Here is a 25,999-nt window from a genome sequence, read left to right on the forward strand (position 1 = left end):
TGGCCGTTGGCTCCGGACCCCACGAACCTCCCGTCTCACCCCAAAACTTCATTAATAAACATTTATTATTATTATATGCCTGTCGCTAGTATAAGAATTATAAGAATTTCCTATGAATTACTCATTTCACTCTCCAAACTATTCTTTTATTATTATTATTGACTTGATTTTATTATTTACTATTTTTCCCACTGTAGAAAAGAAAGGAAACTGAGGCAGGAAGCATCAGACATAAGGCAGCCTGAAGCTTCTGATCTCCTCCCCTGCATTAATCAACTTCGGCCACACCCAAGATCCAATGGTTCCTGAAGTGTTCTTTTTATCCTTTGTATCCCCAACTTTCTCTACAGAGACTCCATGTATGGGTTCCTTTATTCCTCCATTCTCCTCAGTAACCAGAGGGCCTTTCGACCCAAAGAGAATATTCAGCTCTAGAAAGTTCTCTTGTTTGTTTTGTTTTAATTTTTTTTTAATGTATTTATTTTTTGAGAGAGAGAGAGACAGCGTGTGAGCAGGGGAGGGGCAGAGAGAGAGAGGGAGACACAGAATCCGAAGCAGGCTCCAGGCTCTGCCCTCTCAGCACAGAGGCCGATGCGGGGCTCGAACTCACAAACTGTGAGATCATGACCTGAGCCAAAGTCGGACACTCAACCGACTGAGCCACCCAAGCGCCCCTAGAAAGTCTTCTTATGCTATCTATCACATTATTCCCATGTCCCCATTCTACCTGTGGTCCTTGTAAAGCACGTATTAAATCTATTTGTTAGAGCCCAGCTCACCCCAAATCTTAACTAGAGTCTGGAGAAAACACTCTAGTCCTTGACCCTGAGAACACCAGAATCTCCTTTAGAAATTTTTGGAGATGGTGGTATTTGGAATCACAAAGATTCTGATTCAAGAGGTTTTGAGGAGAGCCCAGGCATCTATATATATTTTTTTAAATCTATACGTAATTGCTTATATACCTTAGAAAGTGAGAAACCTGTCTTCATGATAATAAGCAGTATGATTTTTCTGTTTCGTCTGCATGTTTCTGCCTGTGACAGTTATGGGTAGCTGATGACGAATTTGGAAATTCTGAATTCTTATCCCCAATCTCACCAATGAAATAGGAAATAGTACCAATAAAATCTCACCAATAAAAATGGAAGAGAGATATGGCATCATGCATGTAAGAGCTGAAGAGAGCTCAGTGGGTACTCCCGAGGTCCTTACCATTTTATTGGCTGTAGGATTGGAGTTTTTCTTAAATTGCCTCTACTTAGGCACAGTCCACTCCCCCGTATGTTGTGAGCTGTTTCCTCCGGTTCTGTTTCTCTGTGAATCTGATCATATCTGTTTCCCGTGTATCAGGAAGGCGCTGATTTCCGTGTCAGTGCATGGCTGTCTTTCTTCTTTCTCATGCTGTTGGGAATTTATTCTTTTTCATAGCCTTCCATCTGTTCGAGAAGTATCGGGGGAGACAGGGGGCATGCAGATGTGCTGGCTCTGTCCACCCTCGGAGCCCATGCCTCCCTCCACGCACTCCAGATTTGACTTTGTGAGGCACTGTTTTACCTCCCACCAAAAAGGGCCTTATTGATTCAACTCAAGGATGAGGAGAAATACATCTTTCCTTGATATGGAAAGGCTTTGAGGCCAGAGGGAATGACCTGTCCCTTAGGTCAGATCCACCAGCTGGGCTTGGGAAGCCGTTTTCTCTCCCCCTTCCTCCCCATCTTTCTTCCTCCACATCCATATGACTGCCCTCACTCTCTGACATATGGCATATACTCACACTGCTTGTCCTAAAAGAAGGTTCCAGCTGGATTGGGGCTGGAAAGACCCCTGAATCATGCTGATTAGATTCCAGTAGAGAGCCAATTTCAAGATTCACCCTGGCTTACAAGCTGGATACTAAAAACTCTCTTAGCATGACATTTTGATGCTGAGTGAAAGATGTCTGTTTTCAGTGGAACAAGGCAAATGTTGAGAGAAAAGCCAGAAAGGACTGTAAAAGCCATAGCTTCCAGGTCCCAGAACCAAAATATATGAGACAGAGAAGGAACTACAGTCTATGAAGAGACACTTAAATTCTCGCAGGGGTCAAGTTTATTCTATAAATCAAGAAAAATAATACAGATAACCTAAGGATCATAAAGAGCCCACATGAGTTTTTTAGTTTCGACTCCCACATCTGATTCCCTGTGTGCATGGAGACCTTGGCACTTGACCAACCTGGAGCCTACAGAGGTATTGAAAAAGTGAGGATCACCTCTTGTCAGCAGCTTTATTATGTGGAACCAGAAAGAAGTACCAACTTCAGGCCCGGAACACAAGGTCTCAACCTTGGCTGCACGTCCGAATCATTCCCATGCCCAGGCTTCCCCCAGATCAGTTACATTAAAATCCCTGTGGATGAAATCCAGTCATGAACCCTTTGAAAGGTCCTTGGATGATGTCAGTGTGTAGCTGGAGTTGCATGGGCAAGCCGAAGGTGAATAGTGAGAAAAATTCAACAGTTAAAGGAAGGTCTGAGAAAAGGGAGAGCAAGAGAGGGCTAGGTGTGCAGGTGGAGATCACCTGTTCTGCTTAATGGGGCAGCGGGAAATGAACATTAGTGTTCTATGAGCTTCTACTAAGACCCCCATATTATTGTCCAGGTCTTACCTCATTGAAGAGACACGGAGAGGTCCATTTGTAATTCATTCATTCCTTCTTCAAGCAACCATTTACTGAAACCTACGATGTGCTCAGCACTGTCATGGACGGTGGCACCACAGTGATTAATGAGACCTAATCTTGTCTTCCAGAAGTCAACAATGTGGCAGGGAAACATATAAACAATTATGCCCATCAGATAAGTCTTCTAATAGAGAAAATTAAAATTAGCAAGTGGAGCAGTGGGGAGGGAATGATATAATTAAATCTGACTTATGGTTGAGGAAAACTAGAAACGATTCCAAAGGAAAGGAGATAATTGAGCTGATACTCTACGTATTTTTATTTATTTTTTATTATTAAAATTTTTTTAATGTTTATTTTTGAGAGAAGAGAGGGAGACAGAGCATGAGTGGGGGAGGAGCAGAGAGAGAAGGAGACACAGAATCCGAAACGGGCTCCAGGCCCTGAGCTGTCAGCACAGAGCCCGATGTGGGGCTCGAACACACGAACTGTGATACGACCTGAGGTGAAGTCTGACGCTCAACCGACTGAGCCACCCAGGCGCCCCGATCTGATACTTTATATATGAGTAGCAGTTTTCTGGACTGCCATGGAAAGTGGACCGTTCCGGGCAGGGGGACCAGAAAAAACAAAGAAACGGAAAAAAAGGAGCCGTACATTTGAAGAGCTTATTTTGCAACTGTGTCAGAATGGTCATGACATAGGATTTGTGGCAAAAGGTAGCAAAGGATAATAAGATTTAAGAGGAAAGCTAGCACTCAATCTTGGAATTTCTTGCATTGAGGAGCTTACGGCCAATGACAAATCAGTTCCTGAAAAGTTTTTAAAAGGAGGGCGACATGAACAGATGATGCATGTTGAGAAATCTCATTCTACTATAGGATGGAGTTGTGTGGGGTGATGGGTACACGAAGACATAACAATTATACCCATTGATGGATACAAGAAGACATCAGACATACCAATTAGTTTGGGGGTTATTATTGTTATTATTATTTACAATAATCCAGCTACAATTTGTGCTAAAGCAGTGGCCAGGTGAACAGAATAAAGAGGGATTGGCACAGAAGAGATTACAGAGAAGTTGTAACTTGGGTGTGAATTAGCTTGGGTGTGAAGGAAAGAACAAAATCGGATCTGTAGGTGTCTAGTCTGAGTGAATGGGTGACACTATTGACCGAAATGTGGAATAAAGGAGAAGGAACAAGGCAGGAGATGGGAAGACGGGTTCAGGGTTCAACTGCCCTTTCAACATCCAACCATTGAAAGAAGACCCCGAGCAAACTTGTTCTCTGTAAAGTATCTAGAAAAGTAGGTCTCCGAGTTGCCGGGATGGACATACCACAGAGCTCCTTGAGAAAGGATCTAGTTACTTTTCATGACAATTTAAAACTATGGATGGTGATTTTCACGTAATCAAGACCTCTGTATCTAGACCAGTTTAGGATCAGTCATCAGGGTTTGTCAAAACCAAGGATAATAAACTCCACGGGTTTCGGGGGCAAGGCAGATAGTGCTGGTCAGATGAGCACTGGGGTAAATCAGAAATGTAAAGTCCCGGCCGCCTGGGTGATGCAGTCGGTTGAGTGGCCAACTCTTGACTTCGGCTCAGGTCATGGTCTCGCAATTCGTGGGTTCAAACTCCACGTCAGGCTCCATGCTGACAGCGTGGAACCTGCTTGGGATTCTCTCTCTCCCTCTCTCTCTCTCTCTCTCTCTCTGCCCCTCCCCTGCTTATGTTCATACGTGCTCTCTCTCTCTCTCAAAAATAAACTTTTTATTTTTCTTTAAAGAAAGAAATGTTAATTCCTATCAAAAGGAGAAAGCTCTCACTCGTGCTCCAAATGGCTGTTTTTTTGCTTTACTAGAAGATCTGTGTTGTCAGATCTTGGAATGTTACAAAAGAAATGGTATTTTTATGGAAATGTATGTGTATGTAATCGCCTCCATCCTTCCACGTTGTCAAGTAACTTCTTTTTAAAGCATACTATACTAGCTGACGAAATTCATCCATGGCCCCTGGGCTTTAAATCTTCTCTAAAGCTAAAAGTTTATATAATTGGCTTGTGCTATCACTTTGGGATAACTTTGTGAGAAAGAGGTCTCAAACTTTCTTATACAACTAGCTCCCTTCATTGGCCTTAAAGCTAATTTCTTCCAAGGCTGAGGGTCCTTCTCCATACGTTGCAGGAATTTAGAAACAAGGTCCTATTCAATGTATCCGTGTTGTTCGTCATTTTACTGAAGTCAGCGGGGCCCTTTCAGGCTTCTCGTTTCTGAACAAATATTACAGGTTGGTCTATACACATAGGACAGTAAGTCTATAGATACAGAAAGTTTTTACCTAGAACTGCGATTATATGGGGCCATCTACAATGAGTATATAATCTCCTCACATTAGAAGAAACCAGAACCAGATAGACAAAGTGCATTGCTCAACGATCGCACGATGAGTTTCTCCCGGAGCGTGACCCTCCCTCCTCTGTCTCACACATGCCTGGGCTGAAAGCTCATTGTGTCTTTGATTCATCTCTCCGTGGCTGTATCAGTTAGCTGTTGTCACATAACAAACAATTACAAAGTATCAGTGGCCGAAAGCAGTAGGCAATTACTTCTCATTCCCGCGCCTGCAGCTCAGCTAGGGTTCAGCGGCGTGCTCCTGGGCTTGGCCAGGCTTCGGGTCTGGCTCATGTCACCTGGGCTCACTCTGCTCCCGTTCTGGGGCCCAGGGCACCCGGGAGGCAGAAGAGTGGCTCCCTGAGGAGCCAGCAAAAACACACAATGCCTTTAAAGCCTGGGCTCAGAATTCATGGGGTGTCATTTCCAACTACATTCCTCCGGCCACAGCAAGCCGCTTGGCAAAGTCACAATAATAATCAGTGATGTCACACAATCTCTACGAGAGCCCTATGGAGCATAGAAAATCACCTCCATTTCCCAGGTAAAGGCATTGAATGGCAGAGAGATTGAACGAATGGATGGATGCCACACGCACTGACCAGTAACTGGCAGAATAAGCTTTCAAAACAGATCGCTTCTACACCTCGCCACCATCGAACGCTGGATCTTTTCTGTCTTCCATGCTCTGGAAGTTACTGCCTCATCTTCAGAAGCTCATTGTAGTTCTGAGCCTTGGAAGTGTGTTGGCTGTATCAGTAATCGATCCACGTCTGTGCGTTACACAGTTATAGTCATGGCCAAACCCTGTAAGGTCAAACCCCTGCGGTTACAAGATCAAAAGGAATAGAGGAGAAAGGCCAGACAAACAAGACTGCAGGAGAAAGACGGGCTCCTTCCATGGCAGCAACCCCATTTCCCCGTGTTCCTGGACTGAAGTTACAACAGAGCGCAAATGTAACTCTGTACCAAAACAACGGTGTGCAACTATTGGGCGACGTGTTAGCTGTTTTACCTTATAGCTTAGCCTTTGAGTTAGAACCATAAATAAGAGTGAACACTTTCCCCCTTGACACACAGCCCCAGAGACCATATAAATAACCAGAGCCGATTTAACTTGGGAGTTCAGATAGAGCAGACAAGGGGTCATGACATTAAGTCAAATGTCACTCTCTCTCCTTTTTGTACTAACACAGATTCCTAACCAGAAAGGGCAAGATCTGGCCATGACGCTGGCCATGAAGGGAGAGGTGATGAATTAGGGGCCGAGTCAGAGATCATTGATCCCCTTTGATGTTCTTCTGATAATGAGGGAGCCTAATCTCTCTATCAGCCTTTACTGTGCCCTAAATCTTCATGCTGTGTTTCTAATTTGGTCCGCACTGAAAACTGTTGTTCTGATGATTTTCAGGTTTACCAGACTGTCTCTTGAGACAGAGGAATTGCCTTAATCCGACAGAGACTGTTTCTGGAAATTAGAGTCCTGGACTTGAATCCTTTCCATCCTCTCTACTAAGCAGGGCCCTAGAAGATTTTTCAAGGACCTGCTGAGCGCCATGATTTTTGCTGTCCACCAGCCAAGACTGAACAATCACTGAGCTTTAACAGGGGATCTACCTTGTCCAGCAAGAGAAATTATATTTTCATGTAAACACATTTTTAGGTAAACTCTCCCAGCTGGTACTTTGATGTTAAGGGAAATTCAGGAGTGCCTTCAGACCCTCAATCAGCCACCATCAGAGGTCGGTAGAGAAAGGGTCTCAAGATACCTAAGCCCAGACTTGCCAACATCAGCATCATTTTTTTCTGATATCTACCACTGAGCCCTGCCCCCTCCATGGCTAGCCTGGAGCTCGGTAGAGAACCATGGTCTAGTCCAGGAGTCAGCCAACAATGACCTGTGGACCAAGTTTGGCTCACTGCGTGTTTTTATAAATAAAGTTTTATTGAAATACATGCATGCTCGCTTGTTTATGTGTTGTCTACAGCTGCTTCTGTACTATAACAGCAGAGTCAAGGAGTTGCAACAGAGACCATCTGGCCTGCAAAGCCTAAAATATTTACAATCTGGCCCTTTGCAGAAAAAGTTTGCCAATCCTGGGCTAGTCCTTTGGATATCTAAAAAAAGATATGTCCAGGTCCTTGAACTGAGAATTATCTCCAGCACAGCTCACTGTCTCTCAATTTTTAGGAAAATTCTCTATCTTATAACTGGAGTAGAAATATTGTGAATTAATGTGTTCAAAGCTGAGATATTATATCGGTTTTAAGATATATCCACCAACTATATCTTTATATTTTATGTATGTTTATGTATGTTTATATTCTTTGACAATCCTTCCATCAAGAGGGGGAGCCTCTGTCTCCTCCTCGTGGATCTGGGCAGGCTTGTAACTCATGTGTATCCAATAGAATATGATAGAAGTAATGTGCTATGACTTCTGAAGCCACAAATGAGAAAACGATGGTGTAGTTTTCTTCTTGTTTGCCGGGACGCTTATACTGGAGTCTTGAGAGACCTTTTAAGAAGTCTGACCACCTCGAGGCCACCATACTGTGAGGAAGTTCAAGCCACTTGGGGAGGTGAAAAAAAATGAACCCTTGTGCACTGTGGGTGGGAACATAAATTGGTGCAGCCACAGTGGGAAACAGTGTGGAGGTGCCTCAAAAAATTAAAAATAGAACCACCCTTTGATCCGGGATTTCCACTTCTGGGTATGTATCTGAAGGAAATGAAATCACCATCTCAAAAAGATATTTGCAACCCATGTTTGTTACAGCATTACCTGCAATTAGCCAAGATATGAAGACAATCCAAGTGTCCATCAATAGATGAATGGGTTACGAAAACTTGGTATACACACACACACACACACACACACACACACACACACACTGGAATTATTATTCAGTCGTAACAAAGAAGAAAACCCTGCCATTTGCAACTACATGGATGAACCTTGAGGGTATTAGGCTAAGTGAAATAATTCAGGCAGAGAAAGACAAATACTGCACGATCGCTTGTATGTGGATTCTAAAAAAACAAACTCAAAAAATCAGAGAGCAGATTGGTGGTTGTCGGGGGCAGGATGCAGGAGTGGGAAATGGGTGAAGGCATTCAAAGAGTATAAGCTTCCAGTTTTCAGATGGATACGTTCCGGGAATCTAGTGGCCAGCATGGTGATTACAGGTAACAATACTGTATTGCATATTTGAAAGTTACTAAGAGAGAACATCTTAAATGTTCTTACCACACACACAATTTGTAACTATGTGAGGAAACGAATGTGTTAACTAGCTTTATCACAGTAATCATTTTGCAACCTATACATATATCAAACCATTACATTGTTCACCTTAAACTTATACCATGTTATATGTGAATTATAGCTCAGTAAAGCTGGGTGGGGGGGGGGGGAAGAAAGGAAAGAATGACTCAGAGTGTAGACTCAGAAGCCCAGAGGGTAAAGACAAGAGCCATGGCAGTAACTCTCAAGGTCTAATACTGAGCACTAATCAAGGAACAGACATTTGCCTGGCTAGATGTCAGAATAGCTATGGAAGAGTGGTTGCCATATATCTCTTTACCCCGCACATCTTTTTGAACTGCAGTGGCTATTGTAGTGATTTATCCTTAAATCATCATTGTGTGGTAGTTGTATGGAGAAGCAGATGATTTGTCTAAGTCTTTTTTTTTTTAAGAGAGAGAGAATAAGTGGGGGAGAGGGACAGAGAGAGAGAGAGAATCTTAAACTCAGCACAGATCCTGACACAGGGCTCGATCCTACGACCCTGGGATCATGACCTGAGCTGAAACTAAGAGTTGGACACTCGGCCGACTGAGCCACCCAGGCGTCCCTCTAAGTCTAGATTGAAAGAAGCATACGCAAGGAGCACCCTCCAGAGAGCCTCGCCCACGCCTGGACATGAGTTAGACAATGAAATCCTGAAATCCGATGCCAACTCTTATCTGACAGATAGAATCAGCTTCCACTCATGTGGGGGAGCCAACTTTGGGAAAAAACACAAAGCGTTATGAAAAAGAACAAGAATAGTTGAAAAGGGGTCAAGAAAAATTATGGGAAAGTAGTCATGGAAATCAGATCCCAATGAAGATGAGGGAGGGACGCTAGACCCCTCTATGATTCAGCAAACGTAAAGGCACTTTTTCTTGTCCACTGCGACACCACTTAATGTTGAAAACAGTAGCTGACAATTTTCCTTGCTGCCTGAGGACCAACCAAGGGCTCGCCCCACCACCTCACCTCACTTGTATCACATACTGAGATTGATAAACGAATGAGTGACCCAGATGCCACATTTGTATGCACTTTTTTTAAATGACTGGAACACAGAAATTCTTAGTGTCTCTACATCAGGAGCTAGAGAACAATATTTGGCCCTCCAGCTGAACAGCCTTGCCACAGTCTACCCGGCCCAGCCTCACTCTGATCTCAGACTCAGTAGCACAATAACAGAAGCCATGGAAGAAAGAAACTGCCAGCTTGCCAAGTCTAACCCAAACCTGGGTCTGGCTGAAAAGGCTCACACAGATTCCTTTTATAACAAGAATACTCTTATGCCCAGGTAGCATCTCCTGTGGTTGACTACCTGTGGCGGGTAGATAAGTTTGTTAGTTTTACTTCCGCAAACCCACAAGAGAAAAGACCAAGCCCCTTGCGACCTCGGAGGAGAGAAGAAAGGGCAGAGACTAAGATCCAGACCCAATCAGCAGTCAGGTCACAGCGAGAATTAGTTCCTGTTGTGTTTAGACCATGCTAGTTTCAGTCATCATTTCAAGATCGGAGGTGTTCAAAGCTGAGAATTAAAGCATCTTCAGTTCCGAGCCCGAGTTGGGTTCCATCTTGCCAACTCCTCTCCCCGCATCATGTAAAGCTGCTGGGACAAAATGGGACCATCTGAGCAGGAATCGGATAATAATAGCAAAGAGGAAGTAGGTTGGGGAGGGACGGTTGAGGCCACTCCAAGTAACCGGAGAACCCATTTGTTCCAGCAGAATCCTTGCCAATCCCATTGGCCGCCATGAGCCTGTTTCCCCAGGAGAGCCCCAGGGATGAGGGTCTGGCTTGCTGCTGTGCGCACAGGCAGAGCCCTGAAAACCCAGGGGGACTGGGGACTGGAAAATCCAATTGGTAATGATGATCCCTATGAACTATGTGTGTCTGCTAAGGAGTGACAGTTCTCTGAAACCTTAACACCTTGTCACTTGCACACCTGAGACACGGGTATATACTGTGAGCCCCACATGCAGCGTTACTGAATATCAAATTCTACATTTCGGGCACCAGCCTCTCAGGGGAACCCAACCAACACAGAAAACATCAATGCAGACACATGCACGGTTTGATTCAGTGGAAAAGCTTTCCTCGGGGACCTCGGCGCTAAGCAGCAGAGCAGGACGGGCAGGGCGGGCCACACAGAAACAGAGGCAGGGCACAGAGATTTTAGCTAATATGTTAAATGACCCAGGAAATTGATGGACGAGAAGAAAATGGAGAGGAGGGAAGGAGAAGCTCAAGAAGGAAGAGAACAGGGGCACCTGGGTGGCTCAGTCCATCTCTTGGTTTTGGCTCAGGTCCTGATCTCACAGCTGGTGAATCTGAACCCCGCATTGGGCTCTGTGCTGACAGTGCAGGACTTGCTTGGGATTCTCTCTCTCTCTCTCCCTCGATCTCTGCCCCTCCCCTGCTCATGTTCTCGCTCTCTCTCAAAATAAAAATAAAGATTAAAAACAAAAAAGGAAGAGAACAACTAAGGGAAACAACAGTAGTTTGTAATACAGAAATGATGGAAATAAGAAAACCTCTATTTTCCGGGGTCCCTGGGTGGCTCAGTCGGTTAAACATCTGACTCTTGATTTTGGCTCAGGTCATGATCTCACGGTTTGTGGGTCCAAGCCCTGCGTCGGGCTTTGCGCTGACACCGTGGAGCCTGCTCGGGATTCTCTCTCTGTCCCTCTCTGCCCCTCCCCTGCTTGATCTCTCTCTCTCTCTCTCTCTCTCTGTCTCAAAAAATAAATAAACAGGGGCGCCTGGGACTCTTGGTTTCGGCTCAGGTCATGATGTCGTGGTCCATGAGTTCGAGCCCCATGTCGGGCTCTGTGCTGACAGCTCAGAGCCTGGAGCCTGTTCTCCCTCTCTCTGACCCTCCCCCGTTCATGCTCTGTCTCTCTCTGTCTCAAAAATAAATAAACGTTAAATAAATAAATAAATAAATAAACATCAAAACATTAAAAAAAAAAAAAAAGAAAATCTCTATTTTCCAAAACTACCATCTTTTTATCATGCAGTGTCATGATTATTTGTTTACATCCCTCATCTTGCCTCAAGTTCAAGACAGAAAAACTATCTAGATTGCTAGCACAGCTCTCACAGCGTTAGCAAGGTTCTTGGAGTAGACATTTAATAAGCTGAATATAGAGAAGGGACAGGGGGCAGAGGGAAACCAGCCTGAAGAGCTTAAGGCTGAATGCCCCGAGTTCTTCCTCAGGGGCACCTGGGTGGCTCAGTGGGTTGAACGTCCAACTTCAGCTCAGGTCATGATCTCGAGGTTGACCAGTTCAAGCCCTGCGTGGGGCTCTGTGCTGTCAGCTCAGCGCCTGGAGCCTGCTTCGGATTCTGCATCTCCCTCGCTCTCTGCCCCTCCCCCACTCGTGCTCTGTCTCTCTCTGTGTGTCAAAAATAAATAAGCATTAAATTAAAAAAAAGTTCTTCTTCAGTATTTAAACAATCTCTGTTTCTGTTTCCATCTCTCTCTCTCTCTCTCACCCACGTGAAGAGCCTTGGAAGCATCCGTCAGTTCTCCCTCTTCCTCGACCCAAGTCTCCATCACTTTCCTACCCCCTCTGCTTCCCAATGTTACCTGTGTCCATTACTTCCTTCCCACCCTTGGCATCTCTGGCCTGATTATACTAAGGCTTCTTGGGCTGCCAGTGTGATCATAGCCCGAACAGAAAATAAATTACTTCATTTATTTTTAACTGATAGTTTGATGAATCATTAAAATAATCATCATTTTCAATACTGTAAAAAAATGGGGGGGCCCCTGGGAGGCTCAGTCGGTTAAGCGTCCGACTCTTGGTTTCGGCTCGGGTCATGATCTCGTGGTTCGTGAGTTCCGGACCAGCATTGGGCTCCGCGCTGATAGCGTGGAGCCTGCTTGGGATTCTCTCTCTGTCTCTGTCTCTGCCCCTCCCCCGCTCACCCTGTTTCTCTGAAAATAAATAAACTTTAAAAAAATTAAAAAAAAATTTTTTTTTTTTTGCTTAGAAATGCCTCTAGTTTACAAAGTCAGAGATCGCTGTGTCAAGTTCTGGTTTTTTTTTTAAACCACTTATAAAAAAGATGTTGACAATTCTTAGAGGAAGAAAAAGCTGTGTTACTCATTAAGTCAGAGTTACACACGGATTATATTTATAATATATATTTGTGTATCTACCATTTAGAGAGAAAAGGTGGGGAACAGCAAAGCGAGGGCTGCAGCAGTCAGATCTCTGATACTTGATTGTTTCTCACAAAGAGTGTTTGTTGGCAGAAGGGACTAACCAGAACCATCCTTGCTTGAATTGTGATGGCTCCCTATCATCTACAGGGCAAAGTCCAAGGCCAGGTATGTCCTTGTTAGTACTATCAGGGCTCAGCCCATATCCCTTGAATCCCTTCTAAGATTTCTGGGTACCTCTCCCCCTGCGTCCCCCAGCTTCTGTAACCTTTGCATCAAAGGACGCATACCTTAGACTCTCTCTAGAATCCGCACGAGTGGAGCCTCCGCCCCCAAGTGCAGAGAAGCAAAAGTCAAGGCAGCCTACTACTCACGGAACTAAGAGCAGGAAAACCCAGCTCCCTTGCTTCAAGTAGGGACCAACTGTGAGGTGTAACTGACACTCCAGAGTTCCCCTGCAGATCAAGTCGAGGCCAGGACTTTGCCTAAAATCACATCCTTGCTGGGTACCTCATTTATCCACTGATGCATTGCAAACTCCTTCCAAAATTAATGGCTTAAAACAACAAGCATTTATCATCTCATTCAGTATCTGAGGGTCAGGAATCCGGGAGCGGCTCACCTGGCTGCAGGCGGGTTGTCAGCAGGGGCTGCAGTCGTCTGATGGGGACGGAGGGTCTGCTTCCAAGATCACTCACATGGCTGTTGGCAGGAGGCTTCAGTTTCTTGCCAGATGGGCCTCTCTATAGGGCTGCTCACACGACGTAGCAGCTGTCTTTTCCCAAAGCAAATGATCCAAGAGGAGAGAGCTAGTAAGTGAGCAAGAGAGCACAGAAACAGAACCTAATCTCAGAAGGGACAGATCGTCACTTGGGCTATTTGCTGTCAGTCACACAGAGCAGCCGGCACAACGTGGGACAGGACAGCAAGAAAGGGTACCAGGCAGTGAGGATGATCGGGGGCCCTCCTGGACACTAACAACCACAGTGGGCCTCCTGCCTTCTCCACCCTGCTCCTCCCATTCTCTAATCAGATTTTTCTAGAAGCACTTCTCCCTCCCCACCCAGTTTTATTGAGATATAATTGACATACAGCCCTGCTCAAGCTTTTGAACAGTGTGACTTGACTTACATATATTGTGAAATGATGACCACAGTTGGTTAACATCCACCATCTGATATAGATACAGAAAGAAAGAAAGAAAGAGGAAGGAAAGAAGGAAGAAATGAAGGAGGAAGGAAGGAAGGAGGAAGGAATGAAAGAAAGAAAGAAATAAGGAAGGAAGGAAGGAAGGAAGGAAGGAAGGAAGGAAGGAGGAAGGAAGAAGGAAGGAAGGAAGAAGGAAGGAAGGAGGAAGAAAGAAAGAAAGAAAGAAAGAAAGAAAGAAAGAAAGAAAGGAGGAAGGAAGAAGGAAGGAAGGAGGGAAGGAAGGAAGGAAGGAAGGAAGGAAGGAAGGAAGGAAGAGAGAAAAAATTGTTTTTCTTGTGATGAGAATTCTTAGGATTTACGCTCTTGCCAACTTTCACGTACCTACCGCAGTGTTAGCTATAGTCATCGCGTTGTACATCACATGCCCAGGACTTCTTTATCTTCTAACTGGAAATTTGGACCTTTGACCACCTGTCTCCAATTTCCTCATCCGCACCCTCCACCCCCCTGCTTCTGATAACCACAAATCTGATCTCTTTCTATGAGCGTGGCTTTTGTTTTTTCGGTTTTGCTCTTAGATTCCACATGTAAGTGAAATCACACAGTATTTGTTTTTCTCTATTTGACTTATTTCAGTTGGCAGAATGCCCTCAAGGTCCATTTATATTGTCAGAAATGCAGGATTCCCTCCCCCCCTTTCTGGCTGAATAATGTTCCCTTGTATATACATACCACATCTTCTTCATTCATTCCTCTGTCGATGGACACTCACGTTGCTACTCTGTCTCGGCTACTGAAAGTCACGCTGCAATGAACACGGGGTGCAAATATCTCTTCGAGATCCCGTTTTCAACTCCTTTGGCTATAGACCCAAAAATGGCATTGCTGGTTCACGCGGTAGGTGCATTTGTAACCTTCGGAGGACCCTCCATCCTGTTTCCCGTTGTGGCTGGACCAGCTTTCATTCCCACCCGTGGTGCACGGTGTTGCCTCTTCTCCACATCCTCACCAGCATCGGTTATCTCTTGACTTTGTGACGATGGCCATTGCAGCAGGCATGCGATAGCTCACTGTGCTTCTGATCTGCCTTTCTCTAATATGGGTGATGTTGAGCATCTTTTCAAGCACACGTTGGCCATTCATATACCTTCCTTCGACGGACGTCTATTCAGCTCTTTGGCTTATTTTAAAAGTAGACGCTTTGTGTTTGTTTTGCTGTTGAGTTATAGGAGTCTTTTAAAAAGTATCCTTTGGATATGAACCTCTTTTATCAGATATATGGTTTACAAATGCTGTTTTCCATTGGGAAGTCTTCTCCTCCCTCTCCCTCCTCCTCCTCGCCTCCTGTCCCTCCTCTTCCTCCTCCTCCTCCTTCACGTGCTTCCTTTTCCATTGCTGCTTCTATAAGGAGCACTTCTTAAGGAATCACTGGCATCTGAATCCCCGTCTCCGGGATTGCTTCTGTGGAACCCAACTCAAGCCCGCAAAGTCCTCCACGATGTGACCTCCGCCTACTTCTCTAACATCGTTGCTTGCCAACACGTGCTCTTCCCTTGATGCAGCAACTAGCTTGGGAAGGATGCTGGAAATCCCCTGTACCTTGTATGTGATCTTTCTCTGCCCTCACCTCACTCGGAGTCTTAGTCCTCTCTTTATCTCTACCACTTGCCACCACTAGATATTTGTCAAGTGAATGAGTGAGTGCATACACCCTAAAGCACTCTCTGTCCTTAATTGGCTACCGCACAGAGGAAACGACACGAGGCTTTGTTCTGTCACCTTGGGCAGGCGTGAGGACTTCACCACGGCCTCCAAACTCGGCGAAAGGGAAACAGAGAAATGCATTCAGTCATTTATTCATTCATCAAGTATTTACTGAAAGCTTACCATGTCCTGGATGCTTCCTGAATCACTGGACACAGGGCAGTGGAAAAAGACACTCAAAGTCTACCTGCAGGGCTTATATTCTAGTGGAAGAAATCGTAACAGCCAAAAAGTATGGACTGTCGCCAGGTCCCGGGCACTGTCCTAGATGGATATAGGTCGGCACACGGATACGGATACAGATATAAATAGATAGATCACTTCATTTAATTCCTACACAACGCTTATGAGGTAGGTCTTATCATTTTCATTTTGTAAGTAAAGAGAATAATACACAGACCATAAATAGCGGAACTGGAATTTGAACCCAGGTAGTAATGCTAAAGAAAAAAATTATTCGTGGCTCTTGTTAAAAATGGTAAGACTCTTTTCAGGGGGACCACTGCGATGGGGGTTTTGTGGTAGAGAAGAGAGATCGGCTCAACCTCACAAACAACAAGAACAAGTAGAGATTTGCAGTCAAGGATCGGGCTGGGGGTCCGCGGATGGGAAATTATTAAAAGGGGGCATCAAGGTAGGGGGGCTATCTCCTAAACCAACTGCACAGGAGTTTTACTCAAGGCAGGCCAGGGTGATAAGGTATCAAGGGTGGGGGAAGAAGGAATTGGGTCCGATGTCATGGCTTGTCAGATACCAAGGCTGGAGGGGGAGGAATCTAATCAGATATCAAAGGTGGGGGATTTTCACTAAACTGCCCCAGCAGGATTCTTGCTAAAACTGGACTGAATGGGCCAAGGACGGAGCCCAAGGGCGAGACCTCATCAGAACGAGGACTCACAGGAGCCTGGCTGGAGTTAGGGCCAGGACAGTCTTTCGGTGGCATGTTCCAGAACCCATGCTCTTGCCTACTCTAGTCAGCCAGCGGGAACTGCCTTGGCACGGTCGTGCCAACTACAGAGCTCTTTGCTTATCTGGATTTTCTTATCCCTGCAATATGTGCTACTTTAACTTTCTAAAAAGGGAAAAGAGTGAAATTGTGCTGATATCTTGCTTACCTAGAATAAAACTGCCACTTTGAGCCGGAATGGGCGTGAGAGGTAACGCAGTGGAGAGCAGACAGTGGGAGTTGGGTCGGAGCTAGAAACCGTGGTCCTGTCCGCGTCGTCACCTGCATGGCAAGGGAGCTGGGCGCTATGGTTCCAAGATTCTTTCCTCCATTCCCTCCGCGCAACCTTGACGATCTAGCCGTAAGGTTTCACCACCTTTATGGCACGTCACCTCGCATCGTATTTATCAGCCTGCGTACCTCATTTCCCCTGTGAGACTGTAAGCTCTCGGTACAGTGAGTGCTCCCGTACACAACATTATACATCCTCAACACCGTGCCCCCTTGGGCGTGTCTTCCGGTGTCGAGAATGGGCCTCCGTAGCCAAGGAGCTCCCTCAAAATGCTCCTTCAAGGTCACAGAGGACACGAATAAAAGAGTCCAGATCGCCATGCGGGCAATCCTGTCCCATTCCGAAGCTGGTGCTCTCAGCTTGCACCCAGCGACTCAGAGAAGAGCAGTTGCTTGCATAGAATTGCTGCTGGGTCAAGCATATCATTCTCCGAAGTCTCCCTCAAAGATTTCTCTCTCAGCCACACACAGACTCTCGCTCACAGGTTCAACGTGTACATTTCGAAATGCCCCAGATGGCACAGCTCACCTTGAAATCTGTCCTTTTTGTGAGCAAGGTAGGTCCTGGCTTGAATTCTCAGCTCGAAAACACCATGGGGATGTACTGCAAAGGAGATTATTTAGAAAGATAGATTTTTATCAATATTGACATCCTTACTTCTTTTTAAAAAAATGTTTTTAAACTTTATTTATTTTTGAGAGAGAGAGAGAGAGAGAAAGAAAGCGAGAGAGAAAGAGAGACAGAAAGAAAGACAGCATGTGTGGGGGAAGGGCAGAGAGAGAGAAACACACACACACACACACACACACACAAACACACGCACATTCTGAAGCAGGCTCCAGCTCTGAGCTGTCAGCACAGAGCCCAACACGGGGCTCAAACTCATGACCTGAGCCAAAGTCAGGCGCTCAACCGACCCAGGCGTTCTGACATTTTTATTTCTTTAGATGCATGGGAATTCATTGTATTATTCCTTGCCTGCCTTTACTTCTTAATTTTTAAGAACAGAGAGGCATTTTCCCCCAAGGATACCGGCTGCATTGAAGACTGACATAGTTTCAACTTCCCCGTGATACCCGGGCTCCCATAAGGCTGTAAGGGTTCAGGTCCCAGCAGGAAATACATAATGTGCTTGAAGGGGTAACTGAAGGAGAGTTTCCAGATGGGATCACTTAGAAAACAGTGGGCAGAAATAAGAGAAATCAACAGACAGGGTGCAGCACCTCAAGACCATTAGTAAGAATTAGGAAAAAGCCATTAGCAAGGGAAGCCAGCTATTTGAAGAAGCAAAGGAAGCAAGTGTTTGAGGAGATTTGGAGGGTTGTGGACAGGGCGTCCACAAAGAAGCCCAACCAGCAGCCTGAGCAGCGTGGGAGGGATGGATGTCTATCTCATCCACCTTCCCATTTGCTGGTGCTCCCCACTGGTCTCGCACAACCAGAAACCAGGTGAGGGAGGGGGGCTCGATGATGCAGCCCCCAGAGCACAGAACCGGGTGGAGAAGAGTGGGTGGAAAATCTGGAGCTGCAAAGTGAATATCCGGGTCAGGAGCCAGCCCCGTCCGCCTGGAGCCCAACTCGTGAGAGGCCAGATGTCAGAAAACGGGTAGCAGAGGCTCACATGTAGGTTATGGCGTATCTACTCTTCTAGGAGTGAGCATGCATCCATTTGGCCAACAGGAAATTTCCTCGGTAACAAATGGCTGGATAGATATATTAGCTCTGCTTTCCTTTTTTTTAAGTTTATTTGTTTTGAGAGAGAGAGAGAGAGAGACAGAGCACGAGCAGGGAGGTGGCAGAGAGATGGAGAGAGAATCTCGAGCAGACTCTGAGCCATCAGCACAGAGCCCAACTTGGGGCTCGAACTTACAGACCATGAGATCATGACCTGAGCTGAAGTCAGACGCTCAACCGACTGAGCCACCCAGGCGCCCCAGCTCTGCTTTCCTTAAAGGGAGAAAGTCAATCAACCCATAGAAGAGAAAGAAGAGAATCAAATACCATACCAAGGAAGCGTAGCTTAACCATAAAAGCCATGCATGTAACATTCAAAAATTCAAACATGTTAAATAATGCAGCAAGTCTGTCCACCACACGCTCCATAGGCTTATGTCCGAAGGTGAGCGTGAGACAGTTGACATCAGTCCACCGATTTCCCCCATCAATCTCATAGTGCAAGTGTTTGTCACACTAAGTGTGATTCTAGTGTGTCGGTGCAGATGCTTGTGTACCCCTTATGGCATATTTTAGATTACTATATATGTCAATGTTTATGTACGTGTGCAGGTTTGTATGTGCAAAGTCATGCATACTATTCTTTAGAAGCAACTTAAGAAATGTCCAAGGGTTTTAATGCTTTAGAGCTGTGATCAACACTTTTTAAAACTAGAAAACCCCTGAAAAATATTTTTGAGAATGAACTATTTTTATGTATTGTTTTCTCTTCACTGGCTTTTAAGTCTCACTCCTGCATAAGCTATAACTCTGCTGTAATCCCTTACCCACCAGGCAGACATTAGAAAAGGAGCCTGGGGAGAGCCCATTGTGGAAATAGGTCGAGAGGAAAAGAATATTTCTTAGCAGAAAAATAAATTAAAGTCCTTGGAAAAATCTAGTAACTTACTAACTTTTGTTTCTGTAGATGAACATTTTTAAATGCTTAATAATTCCCTTTAGGAGGTCAGCAATAAGTAGTCCTTAATCATACAAAGAAATAAAAAATATATGCAATTATATTCCATTTCACCATAAGAACCAAGGATAGGGCCTCAACGTTGGATGGGTTCAAGCCCGTCTATAACACCTGGAGTTAACTGGTGAACTCTGATCTCAAAGTCAGCAGGGATTAGGTTGTGTGTAGTAACAACTATCCCCCAACTTTCATGGGCTTAAACAAATCAGAGCTTATTTTCTCTTTTTGGTCACCTTTATTGAAAGATAATTGACAAATAAAAACTGTATATATTTAAAGTACACAATGTGATGATTCAGTATACATTAAATATACTAACACCTTCATCACTTCACATACTTTTTTTATGAGAACACTTAAGATCTACTCTCTTAGCAAATTTCAAGTATATAATATGGTATTAATTAATTAATTAATTAATTATAGACAGAGAGAGAGAGAGAGAGAGAGAGAGTGTGCAAGTGGGGGAGAGGGGCAGAGGGAGAGAGAGAGAGAGAGAGAGAGAGAGAGGAACTTAAGCAGCCTCCAAGCTCAGTGCAGAGCCTGACTCAGAGCTCAATTCCATGACCCTGGGATCATGACCTGAGCCAAAATCAAGAGTTGGATGCTCAACTGACTGAGCCACCCAGGCGCCCAGTGTTATTAACTGCACATTAGGTCCCCAGAACTTATTCATCTTATAACTAAAAGTTTGTACCCTTTGACCAACATCTCCCCATTTCACACACACACACACACACACACACACACACACACACACACACCTGCCCCCAGCCCCTGGTATACCCCATTCTGTTTTCGGGTTCTCTTGAGTTCTACTTTTTTATATATCACATATAACTGAGATCACATATGGTCACATATGGTATTTGTCTTTCTGTGTCTGGCTTATTCCACTGAACATAATGTCTTCTAGGTTCACCCGTGTTGTCACAAATGTCAGTTTTTCCTTCCCTTTTGTGATTTAATAATATTCTACTATATATACGTACAACATATTTTCTGTATCTGCCCATCCATTTGATGGACACTTGGGACTTACTTCCCACTCACTGAGCTGCGGCTCTGCTCTCTGTCATATTTGTCCTCTCTCTAGACCTCAGCCCGACGGGAGCCCCCGAATATCAAACATCACGGGTCATGGTGCTAGAAAGGAGGGTCTCACAGCAGTAATCAAATGCCTACTCTACACTCTACAACTCACACCTCTCTGACCAGAACTGGGTCACGTGGGTCCACCCAACAGGGCCAAGAATGGCAATCATCTTGCATCCAGAAGATGAAGGGCCAGGTATATTTAGTATTTAGCTTTAGTGGCTATCTCACCAATATAATGCCCTTTCCCTTATCCTGAGAGCAGAGATTCGGACCTCGGAAACTGAACAGAGGAGAAAACTGGGGTCTTCGGACCTTTGGTCGGCAAAACCAGAGGGAAGATTTAAGCCCGTGTCATAAGGACACTATCTTTCAGAAGCCTGGAAGTGTGGCCACTGATGGCACTTGCCAGTGGTTGAGTATACTAGTGGCACAGTCTTTGATTATGATACCCTGTGGGAAAATATTTGGAGAATGCACTGCTAATGTATGGAAACGCATCTACAAACTTCATACAAGTCCTACTGTGCAAATACATGTTATGTACATGACTACACATTATGTACATGACTACTACCGCTCTAATAATGTTCCCCAACCAATACATCATCTCGCACCCTCCTTGGGGTATGGGCATCCCACCTTGGAGACCCTCCCCCTGGAGGATCAAGAGGTTTGAGTCACATTCTTACAAGAGTCCAACAGGAAAGGGATCTGTTTACGTAAAATTATCTGTAATCCCAGATGTGACCCCAAGTAATAACTTAATATCTTGGTACATTTCCTTTTTCTCTGCACGGCTATCCATACACCGAAATGTTTTTAAAAAGATACCATACTGAACAAACTGCTTTGTAACCTCCTTTTCACAGCGAACACATTGTGAACAATATATTGCATATTCCCCGACATCATTTCTATAACTTTTATCATTTTCCTTACTTCAACGGTAATATAGGTTCCTTGTGAAATCCTATTAAATGTGTATAAGCAAAAAGCAAAAAAGGAAAGATTATTCATTTTCCATTACGCAGACATGACCACTTTTAAAACTTTGCTGGGGCATCTGGGGGGTTCAGTCGGTTGGGCGTCCGACTTCGACCCAGGTCATGATCTCACGGTTGGTGGGTTCGGGCCCCGCGTCAGGCTCTGTGCCGACAGCTTGGAGCCTGGAGCCTGCTTCGGATTCTGTGTCCCCCTCTCTCTGCATCTCCCCCACTCATGCTCTGTTTCTGTCTCAAAAATAGATAAACATAAAAGAAAATTAAAAAAAAAAAAAAAAGCTTTGCTGTTAATTTTTTTTTGGCCAGTTTCTTTCCAATGTGCTCGTGGTCCCCCATTAATGGGATCACGTTATGTCTACTCTTCTGTAAACTGCTGTATCATTTCATGTGATATGAAATTTGATATATCGTCCATCATTTCATATGAAATGAATTTATATGACACATATTTTCGTATGTATTGTGTATCTTTCTAGATAATGGAATACTCTCCTACAACCCCATTTGAAGGACTCTCTGTGGCAATGTTTCCAAAACTGATGTTCTCTGAACATTGTTCTAGAAGATTTCCATAGCTACCTTGAGAGAAAAAGAAATTCTGCGGTAAAATAAGTTCGGAAAATAGTGCCTGTTTGAATTGTCATAATGCACATTAGTTATTGAAGTCTCTGAAAATCCTACAACTGAAGAAAAATATTTGACTTTGTTTAACATGGTATTTCTCAAATTTATTCGAGCACGACTCACTTTTTGGAAACACTTCAAATACCATGCTCAGAGCAGTACTAATTACTCCGTAATTATATTCCAGTTCTGTCTTCTTGAACATATAAGTTGTCACAAATTTTAACTGCAAATAGCTACATTGTAATGAATATTCTTGTTTCTACTATGCCCTTCGTATATTTTAATATAAATTGAATAAGGCAGAATTATCAGCTTGAAGAGTATATACGTTCTGAAAGTTTCTCTCCTGACAAATCAGTTCCCAGAAATGTTGAACTTATTGTTTATATTCCTATAGTGGGGACATGAGAATACCCATTTCCATACAACAACGTCTGCTGTGGATTTTATCACTAAAACAGTAAGTAAATACTTAAGTAAATAACTGGTCTTTTTGTCTCAAAAGCAATTAATACTTATCATAGAAAAAGTTTTAATTAATACGAGAGAGAGAGAGAGAAATCACCTACAATCTCTTAACTTAAAAATAACCACCATCAACATGGGGGACGATATATAAGTATGGATGTTGTTGTTTTTTTTTGTTTTGTTTTGTTTTTTTTCCAACATTTATTTTTGGGACAGAGAGAGACAGAGCATGAACGGGGGAGGGGCAGAGAGAGAGGGAGACACAGAATCGGAAACAGGCTCCAGGCTCTGAGCCATCAGCCCAGAGCCCGACGCGGGGCTCGAACTCCCGGACTGTGAGATCGTAACCTGGCTGAAGTCAGACGCCTAACCGACTGCGCCACCCAGGCGCCCCTGTTGTTGTTTTTAAATAAACCTGTAATTATGCAAGTTCTATATCATGCTATTTTATAATTAATGTTATGTCTTTGAAGTGTTATCACACTGCTTAAATAATTTGCATTTAATACGAGCAAAGCTGGGCAGTTTTTCAGACATTTATCATCTCTTAGTTTCTTTTAGACAATTGTTTATTCACATCTGAGGGTCACATTTCTGGTGAAATCTTTGTATTTTCCTTATTATTTGGGGGTTCCATTTATATACATAAAGGAACTTAACTATTTTCATGTATGTTGCAAATATTTTCCCCACATTTCGGTTCTGTTTTCAATTTTACATGTGCAGTGCTTTATATGTAGAAATTTCTGATGGTTACGTAGAGATTGTTTTCTTTGGCGACTGATCACGTAAAAATTAGAAATCCTGTCTACCTCAAGATTATATTATTTTCTTCCGGTACTGAAGGTTTTACATCTGTGATCCAATAGGAGAAACAAAAAGTAGGTGCCATAGCCAGGAAAGTGGGCATTATGTACCTTCTTTTTCTGTGTTCCAGCCTGGTCCACATGGTTTAAGTAATGCTGTGCACGAACATCTCTCAAATCCTGCCCCAGTTCCTTTCCACCTTTTGGGGTCACCAGAATATTAAAGATTTACCATATCTTCCTCGTTATCATGTCTGCAAATCCAAATATCATGCCGGTCATGCCGTATTCCTCTGCCAGCACATTCCATTCAGTCAAGTCTATTGATTCAAACTATTTTTTTTCTAAAAACAAGATATTCTCGGGGCGCCTGGGTGGCTCAGTCGGTTAAGCGTCCGACTTCAGCTCAGGTCATGATCTTGCGGTCCGCAAGTTCGAGCCCCGCGTCGGGTTCTGGGCTGATGGCTCAGAGCCTGGAGCCTGCTTCCGATTCTGTGTCTCCCTCTCTCTCTGCCCCTCCCCCATTCATGCTCTGTCTCTGTCTCAAAAATAAATAAAAACATTAAAAATAATTAAAAATAAATAAATAAATAAATAAATAAAAAACAAGATATTCTCAAGTGCATACACCCATTACAAAATCTCTAACCAAATATCTTTCTATATTCCTGTTATTCAATCTACTACATTTCCTTACTCTGCCAAAATAGATTTGTGCTGATCAACACATACCCATCAAAGGGTATCTCATGTAATAATGATGGTATTTGGGTGAAAATATTAGGAGAGTTAGCAGGGAGCGGGCATAGTGAGATCAGCTTTAAGCTTTAATGAATTTGACGACATAAAAGAGACAAACTTTGCTAGTAAAAAGATACAATTAAAACACATATTTAATATCACTAATAATCAAAGAAGTTTGCACCAAAATAATAATGAGTAGCATTTTTCACCTGTAAAATTAGTAAAGATTATAGAAAGATAACACCCAGAGTCTGCAAGGGTATGATCAACTATGTGTGGCCACAATGGATGGGAATATAAAGACTTAAAATCACATTTCTGGAGCCCGAGTTGGCAATTCTTATCAAGAGTTTTTAAAGATCATTTGACTTGGTACTTCTACCTCTTTTTTCTAATGTTTATTTATTTTTGACAGAGAGAGAGAGAGAGAGAGAGAGCGCGCGCAAACAGGGAAGGGGCAGAAAGAGAGGGAGACACAGAATTTGCAGCAGGTTCTGTCAGCACAGAGCCCAATATGGGGCTCGAACTCGAGAGCCATGAGATCATGAACTGAGCAGAAGTCGGATGTTTAACCGACTGAGTCACCCAGGTGCCCCTTGGTACTTCTATTTCTAGAAAAGCAACCTAAAGAAATCATCAGAAGTTTATTCAGACTCTGCTACAGTTGTAGTGACCCCTAGGTACTCGGCACTTTAAATACGTTGATTTCGCTCTTAAATGAAAGATCCTCCCCAACCATCCTGGTCCCCCCCATCAGTAAGTGGCAGAGCGGAGAATGAATCCCCAAATCTGCGAGAACCCCAAATCCATTCTCCAACCATGAGTAACTTTCTTGTCTTCTGTCAGCCTCTATCTTCTAGCCGCTGAATGAACTGTCTGGAATACAAAGATCTCTGAGTTTCTTTCCATTTTAAGTAAGTAGATAGTTTTATGTCCCAGAGGACTTTGCCTCATCGCCGTAAGGGATTCAGGAAATCGCTGTCAGGTGTCTTAACTGGTGGCCATTTTCCCACCATCTTACGAAGAAGCTGGTAGAATGAGATGGGGCAGAGGCTGCCAGTGACCCAGGGGCTTGGACCATGGGGACCCTCCCCCCAACCCACCCAAGCATTGCCCAGGACAAGTCCTGGAATTAAACTTTGGATCCCTAAGCTCACTTTCCCGGGAGGAAGTCGCTCCACACCTTGACCGCCCTCACACCACCGGCAACATTGGCCTCAGACACACTTCTCCAGACGGACGTCCAAGGGCACTGACAGAGAAGCTGAAGCAGTGGATCCCAAAGGGGAAAATACAGGACTCGCACCAGGGAAATTGGCTGCTTTCCCGGCCCTGTGACTTACCCGCTGGCCCTAGGCAAGCCACAGGACTGTTCCAGTCCTCCACTTCCTCCCCGGAAACATCGAGAAACTGTGGTGTGGACAGAAAGAGACAATGCAACTGGAAGCGCTTTGAAAAATGAGAAGCATTGTAGAAATGTGAGGGGCTATTATGCAGTTAGGGAGGCATCGAAGAATCTAAAATTGTCTTGCATTTGAATAGTGTTTCTTATTTTGCAACATGCTCTTCTCATTTTGTCTTCACAGCCGCCGTGTGAGAAAGTAGGGCAGTTATTCTAATCTCCATTTTACAGATGAGGAAACAGAAGGAAAAGAGGCAGTGCCAGCCCTGGAAGGCAGGCATCCTGATTCCCAATCCCAGAGTCATTCTCGCCTATCTGCAAGCGATTTGCCCTTATCGGCGGTGCAGGTGACACGGACAGGACATCGGAGGACATTTGTCAGTAACGGGGACGGGGTGTCTGCAGGGTCTGAGCCGAACGAAGAGTAGTTGGCCCCCTAAGGCTCGTTTTGGGTTAACACATGGGCTTTCTAGGAAAAAGAGTAGAGTT

This window comes from Prionailurus viverrinus, chromosome E3 (assembly GCF_022837055.1).
Source record: "Prionailurus viverrinus isolate Anna chromosome E3, UM_Priviv_1.0, whole genome shotgun sequence".
In the NCBI taxonomy this organism is placed as follows: domain Eukaryota; kingdom Metazoa; phylum Chordata; class Mammalia; order Carnivora; family Felidae; genus Prionailurus; species Prionailurus viverrinus.